Here is a 7,991-nt window from a genome sequence, read left to right on the forward strand (position 1 = left end):
GGCCATAAAGCTGTCCTGTTCCGGGGATGCCTGTGGCTTGAAAGAAAGCAAGATTTTGCAAGAGAATTCCTTTGAAGTAGCCATTAGTTTAAACATTAGGGAGGATTATGGTCTTTTACTTCTGAGTATATGACAGAGTTTCTGTGATCTGAGCATCTGTTCCCAGTGTGAGCCCCACTTGCTACAGAGACTGTCTCCTTGATCTTGGGCAAGTTACTTAAGCTCCCCGTGCCTCAGTTTCCCCATCTACAGAATGGAGGGATGGTAATACTTACCCTGCAAGTTAAGTATTACTAGTTAGCTGAGAAGATAAACATGCAACTTATAACACATCCTCAGATGAAAGGTGATGGAGAAGCACAAAATAGCATTATTACGGTTTACACTTTGGGTAGGAATTTGCCAGTTTAAAAAAAAAGGCCTCCACTTTTGCAGGAGATCCCCATTGAAATACACACGTTACTTGACGCCTGCTGTAAATTGCCAGGCAAAAGCGTGAATGAACTGAGAATGCAGCATCGTGGACAGTTATTTGCAGTGCAAAACACACTCCACATAAATGGGGGCTTGGTGTGAAGCTTATTTCCGTAGTTTATTTTTATCACTGTATTTTGAGCTAGTAGGTCAGGATTCATGTAACTGTAACTCTGAGGTGCTGAGCGATGAATACGTTTCAAAAGCATAACGTCTAATAGTCTGCTTGTAATCTGATTTAAGAAAAATCTGAAAATTGTAATACACTATGCTAATTGACTCCTTCTTTGCACCAAGCAGGGTATTTTTTTTTACCCTTTAAGTGCAGTTGTCCTGTCAAAAGCAGCCTTACATAAAACACATGGGCGGGGGAACAAGAGAGATGATTAATTCCCAAGTTTTCCTCAGGTGTTAGGCCAGAAAATTCATGATGATATTATTTATATCGTTGTTACAACCAGGATCTCATGGTGCTAAGGGCTGTACAAACAGAGAACAAAAAGACAGTCCCTTCCCCAAAGAGCTTAGAATCCAAGTAAGAATCTGAAAGTCATGCTGGCTTGTGCATTGCCAAGAATTAGAGATTCTGCAGCTGGAACTCAGTTTGACTAATCTGGCTATACGCAAGCCAGCTCTCCCTCTCAGCTTTGCTGGCTTTGCAGTGCTAGCAGAAGTAGTTTGGTCAGTAAAGTAAGCAGAAAAATAACAAACAAATGCACATAAGTGGCAGGTCAGAGTAAAGGGAACTGTCTAATATCCTCGCTTTTCAAGCCAGAACTAAACTTTAAAAATGTTCCAGTACTTAGAGCAGCAGTGAAGCTTGCATTTTGCCTTCAAAACACCTCTTTTGGACTCCTTTTTAAGCAGACCAGTTACGTACAACCAGATGCTTAATCACCTCCCATGATTAAAAAGCCAGGCAGCCCAGGATATTGTACCAATTTCACAATAAAATCTGCTGGGTGCATGTGTCTAGGGAGTACAGGGTGCGTTGTCGGCAGCCCTCTGCTTTTTTTTTATGCTGAGGTGCATGGATGGGAAATTGGTACTTGAAAAATGACTGCTCATCAGCTTTTGTTACGGTCATCACTATGAGCTGGCTGGCTGTGGTATGGAATAGTCGACCATTTCCAGATGCTGGACAGTAGGTGTCCTGATTTCAGGTGGAGAGTCCACAAGTATCATTGGACAGGTACTGGAACATTTCACAGACAAAACCTGCAATCAGTCTTGTCGCTGTATGGGCAGGCCACTTTGGGATTGTGTGCACCTGTATCTGATTAGATTTTCTAGTACATTAATCTTGTGAGATGAGGTTTTCTAAGGAGGATACTTGGGTGAAAGGGGGAATGGCTTAGCTCAGTGCCTGAAGGTCACAGCATTGATAAACACACACTGGAGATGAGTTCAGGTGTGTCTGTGTACATTTGGATTGGTTGAGAGTGAGCTAAAGCAGAAGGACTTACTCCAAGTCTGTGGTAGCGACCCTTAACGTGCCCAAATAGAGCAGCTGGTCATATAAAGCTTTAGCCAGCTTTCTAGCCAAGGTGTGGTGAGGATCCAGTCTAGCAGGGCTTCCTGGAGACCTACAGAACGTACCTGTGCTTCATATTTGATCTTTCTTAATGAATCATTGCACTATGGGCTGATGCATGGCATCAGCCTTGTTCTGCTGGGTCAGCTCCCAAAGACACAGCAGTAAGGACGGTTGCTTGGTTTTCATTCCACTGAAGGTGTTGGAGCTCCAGCCAGACAGGCTGGGTCTATTTTTGGGAAGGAACTAATGCTGAGCTCTGGGCTCAGGTTGGGCACTAGTCCTGATCTTGCATGAGCACAGCCAAAGGGGCAGGAATAAGAGCATCGTCACCATACACTGGGACTCTATATAGAGCAGTCAGACATCTGCTTCTCCCAGTTAAGGAGCTTTTCCTGCATGTTGCTTGTAAACAGAGAACAGTTTGTCTAATAAACTGCCCCCTTCTCTGTGTATATGAAAGGGCCCCTAAGCCCTTATCCAGGCCTCCAGTCCCATTCCCCTACTCCCTGGTGTGCTGACCAAGGAGCAAAACGCTAGCTCCCTGTGCTAGTACAGGAGTTGCTTGTGCTCTGGTGGTGGTAGCGTGAGGAGTGCTGCGTCGCTGCTTTGGGGAGACCGCAAACTGCCTGGCTGTGAGCACGAGTGTGGAAGAACGGTCCAAGTGTCTGAGTTTCAACACAGTGATTGACTTTGGTGAGGGGGTAGCTTGTGGACCTAGACTGAGTCCAAAGCAGCTTGTCTGTTGCTTACAACTGGGGGATGATGATAGAGCTGCTATTGTTGATTATCTAAAATGTCTTGCTTTTTAATCTAATTGCAGGAGCCGGTAACTGAAGATCAGAGAAGAGGCTGCTATTGAGTGCTCATCATCTGTTTCCTTTAGAAATGTGAGGTGCTGGTTAGGAGACTCAGACTTATAAATTCCCTCTGTGTTGGCTAAGCACTCACAGCCCTAACCTTCCTGCAGAACTGTTCTTCACATATCGGCTGCTGCCCCGAAATTATCCCGACCAAGGTGATTAGACAGAATGCTGTTAACCCTTGATATCAGAGATCAAACCCTCAAAAACTAACTCCACACACGCTGATGCCAAGGAGCTAGCAGAGTTCAAACTGTCTGGATCAGCATGCTCTACAAGTTACCTCCTGTAGGGTGTTTGTGTAAATCATTGCTCAAGCCCTGCATGTCTTTGGATTTAAATGCGTTGCAGCTGTTTACCACTGCATGGTGCTGATGGTACGTCCCTCTCATAGGGATTGCTGTGCCAGGTCAGACCAATGCTCCATGTGAGCCCACACTGGGGGTAAGCTCTCGGTGGTACATCTCTCCCTGATGGGGAGTTAGGCACCTGAATGTTTGGTTCCCTCTGTTTCCCTCCAGAGACCTTGAATGTGTTTGTGTGTCCCAGGATCAGATCAGCTGTAGCTCTAAAGCCTGCCTGTTATGCGCACCCACCTAGATGTGAAAAAGGAGCTGCCATTCAGACTGTAGATGGTGTATGGGGGAGTCAAAGCAAAAAGTCTTAAAACAAAATATTCTCATTGCTGTTTAGATTAGGCCTAAAAGTTCATCTGTAAGAGAGCTGGGATGGGGGATTCTGCTGAAAAGTGGCTGCCTTATCAATAAAACAGTTGCACTGTTCCCTCCCACCGTGGCAGACCACACTTCACATATGTGATGCCCAGTGCATGCTGCTGCTTGAGCACCTCTGGCCTGGTGCCCCTCTCTAGTCTCGCTCAGACTCTCTTGGGCTGTGGGGACTTGCAAATGATTTTTGTACTCGGTCACAGAGAGTGCCATTTAGTTCTGAGCAGGGGCATGTGTGGGTGTCCTTGTGCTTCATGGAGAAGGTGAGGGAATGTTAATTGTTGTAAGAACAGGGCTGGGGTGGCAGGAACATTACGCATCCTGGAACATCCACCCAGTCTAACACCTGGTGTCACGTGATCTGGACAACATTAAAGCGTGAGAATATCCAGCCAGATCCTGGTCTGTAGCTCTGTCCCATCTGTGTCTGTCCAGCAGAGCAAAGGGAACAGAGGGCAGCCAGGAATTTCCCTGACATCAAGCTGGCATAACGAGTTTCATGCTACCTGCTCCCTTCTCCTGGGCAGAGAAGTGCTGGAGTGGGCCTCCCTAAAGCAACATACGCTCCAGCCATTCTTGGCCCAAAGAGCAGTCTCGGGAGAACTGTGGTAGTCAGCGTAGTTTCAAGTAGTCCTTAGCCGGCATTAATTACACTAGAAGATATTTCTATCCCCAGCTGGCTCCAGCATCTGCATGTCAGCCAGACATAGGATCTGGCCATCACATTCTCGTCAAACCTGTCTTGTCCTGTTCCCCTCCACCGCACAAAAGAGGAGATTTGATATTCTGAGTAAAGAGCAAAGGCCCCTCCTTGCTCTTAGCCGAGCATCACTGCTTGATCCTGTACAGGAAGAATAATCCTGCGCTTGACATCCGCTTGTCACCGTGGAAACAACTATAGGGCTGGCCCTTTGAGGGAGTGAAGTGTGTTTGGTCAGAAGGCAAGTGTAGCAAAATCTGCTTTTGCCACCCTGCCATTCTGACAAGAAATAAATATGTGCTCTGGTTAGTGAGCTCTTCATACACCCATTGTTGTATCCACGAGATACTCTCTTGGGAGGGATTTCAGAGTTCCACTCCTGGCATTGTGGTTTAGTAGGTCCCACTTGCAAACCTGATGAGAGAAATGTCTAAAAAGTTGGGATAACGGGTAAGTAGCACCTTCCCCTCCATTAGCAGTTATTTCTAACGCTTGTTGCGTAGTTTTTTTAAGTCTTTGCAACTTGAACATATTTCTCTTGAGGGCAGAGTTAAGTAGTCAGCTTCTTAGCAGCAAAGCAAACTATACATCTTTAGTTTGGCCATTAAAACTAGTCTGTGAAGATCCCAGTGTATGCAGAATAACTCTCCCTAACAATTGTACATAGTGGCAGCATGTCACTAACCTCCACACTCCAGATTGGCGCAGTCTGTAGCGCCTCCATAGAATACATTCTGCGTGTCCTGTTAGGTCAGCATGTTCTCCTCCAGAGGACAGATGTCATGGGACTTCTTTTAGGCTAGCTATTCTGATGCGTTGCCTCAAAGATTTGTGGAGGCAGGAAGGTGCACAGACCTCAGACACTGAGCGTGCCCATCAGCACCAGGGCAGGAACTGAAACAGCGTTGCGTGGAGCTACCTCTGGGATTTCCCAAAGGGCTTGGTGTTGGCCTTCAAGCTTGTCTACAGTGGGAAAAAAGAAAAGGAGTACTTGTGGCACCTTAGAGACTAACCAGTTTATTTGAGCATGAGCTTTCGTGAGCTACAGCTCACAGCTGTAGCTCACGAAAGCTCATGCTCAAATAAACTGGTTAGTCTCTAAGGTGCCACAAGTACTCCTTTTCTTTTTTCTTTTTACGAATACAGACTAACACGGCTGTTACTCTGAAACCTGTTACAGTGGGAAAGTTATTGAAATAGCTGTTCCGGATTAACTCCCTGTGTGGACATTTACTGCTGAATAAGAGTATCGTTTTCTAATTTAGTTTAAAACTTAATCCACCTCCAAAGTGGATTAAGCTAAATGAGAAAAAGGCACTCGTATTCTAGAACAGTATGTCTGCATGGGGCCTGAGACAGATGTCGCTATTCTGGGAGACTTCCGTGTGTAGAGACCCTGACTGCTCCTGGTGACGCTAGTGGAAGGCGCTGGCTTCAGTGGAGCAGTTAGGCCAAAGCTGCATGTGTCTCAAACTCCCACTCTCCAGTATTAAAGGGCAAGAAAATTCTCAGCTGGGTTTAGGGCAGAGTACCCCTTCCCCCCACTGTGTGATCATGGAAATAATCCCCTGTTGTCAGTCAATGCTGTGTCTTGTCCCAGCCTGTCACCTGCAGCACTCATACTGACAAGCTCTGACCTTACCCTGCCTGCCCCACCTTAGTAGGGCGTTAACAACATGTACATGTGACCTTACAGCTAACTTGTTATCAGAAGCTGGGTTGAGTTTTGATCTAAAAGATCCATGCAATAAATAACCAACATACACACACACACCTCCCCCTTTCAAACCCAAAAGGGGTCTAGCAGTTTGGGGGAGCCTAACTGCAATAGAAGCAAGCTGTTTATAACCTTTTATCTAGTAGATTGCAGATAAGGTACTGCAACTGCAAGGGGACATCTTAGAGAAAAGGAGACCTACTCTGATGTCCCCTCTGCTCTGGCAGAGTTAGGCAAAGCGCTCCTGAACTCTGCACTCAGCTGCTCTTGTCTCTTGAGGTTACAAGCTCTCTGCTGCTCTAACACCCGCACATTTTTCATTTGTGGGTTTGGATTGTGAGGAATCAATCCTATTGATTCTTTTCAACCCTCTCTCCATGTTAGTTATCCTGGGTTAGTTAGGATTAGTTAGGACCCACCAAAGGCACTTGTACCTGAGCTGGAAACCAGGGCTATGCTGTCAGAGACTGCCCAGCACCATCTGCCTTGTGTAGAAATATAGCCCTTTTCCAAAATCGGAGCCAGATCTGGTGTTTGGAGAGTGCCTCCTGCAGAGAGAGACGGGGCCCAGTTCCTTGGTGCCCTTGCACTTGTGGTAGCATGTCGCAGCAGCTTCGCGGTGGTGGGAGTGACTGTCTCAAGGCACAGGACAGCAGTGAGCTGGGGCAGAATGTCTGTATGCAGGATAAATCAGTGGTGGTCTTCCTTACAAGAAAGCTTCACCTGACCACCCAGCAACTTGATGCTCCTCCAGGGTTAGAAACAAGGGGAAGTTTGAGAAGCCCGTTGGCAAAAGTTACTCTCTGGTTTCCTTTATTGAAAAAAAAAAAAACAAGTGCATTGATTTAAAGTTTTATTTGTGGAAGTGTTCAGGATGGGCTAAAAACCTACAACTTGCTAGTCTGATTATGGGTACATAGGGCCATTAGCAACAGTGGTACTAGCTAATAGCTGCTGGGCCACCATTCCTGCGCTGGTTAGATGCACTTGTGAAAATGGGGTCCCACAACTTGGTAGCAGATTTTCAAGATTACCCAGGAGCGCCCCGAAGAAGAATGGAGGCTACCGGGAAACCTGGCCAAACGCGCTCAAATCAGCATTGTGGAGGGAGCTGCTTTGGCTGCACTTTAAGTGCTTTTGGGGACATCACTGTGCGTTTGTTTGCGCGTTGCACAGCGCCGTAATGTTACACTGCATAAAGCTAAAACAATGAGCCATGTAGAGAAAAGAGGCACAGTTAAGAGTTTAGTTCATTTCTCAGGGGTGAAAATAACCCGAGTTTGAGCTTTTGTTTTGTTCCCCATGTTTTGGAAATGCTGTTCCTAAAAGCTGTCCATGGCTGTAATTTTGTTCGTATTTCAATAAAACCTGCTTTTTGGATTGCTCACACTGCCTTGTCATCTTACACCACTTTAGCAGGCCATTTTATTTCCTTTTCCTTTGTCTTCCGACAAAAATGAAGAGAAAAATAACCTGTTTATAGCATCTCTCTAATCCTAGAGGCAGCCCTATCTGCTCTCAAGAATTCCATCGTCTCAGAATGGTAGATTACATTACCTCCAGCACCGACTGGTGAATTCTAGATTGTAGTGAGATTGGTGTGAATGAGCTGTGTATGCCTTTAACAAGGCGGTGCATTGAAGAATAAATCTGATTTTAAAGGAGGTAATTGATCCAGTCTAGCAAGAGGAAAATGAGCCCCCAGTAGTGGCAACCTAGAACAGCACAAATAGATTTTAGGCTGTAGGTAACATTTCCAGTGCTTAAATTACTTAAGAGCCTTTGGCCTTGTTGGTGTGGGAAAATATTTTTTGGTTTAAGTGAATGGTTAAAATTCAGACTTTCTAGCTGCATGGGTCTGATGCTCGTGGACATTGAGTTCAGTATCCAAAGGGCCTTGGTTTGGTTTATATCAATTGAGGAAGGGGTTTAAGCTAAACCACCCCCAGTAACCCACTCTTCTACTGGAATAAGA

This window comes from Natator depressus, chromosome 20, assembly GCF_965152275.1.
Source record: "Natator depressus isolate rNatDep1 chromosome 20, rNatDep2.hap1, whole genome shotgun sequence".
Taxonomy (NCBI): Eukaryota; Metazoa; Chordata; order Testudines; family Cheloniidae; genus Natator; species Natator depressus.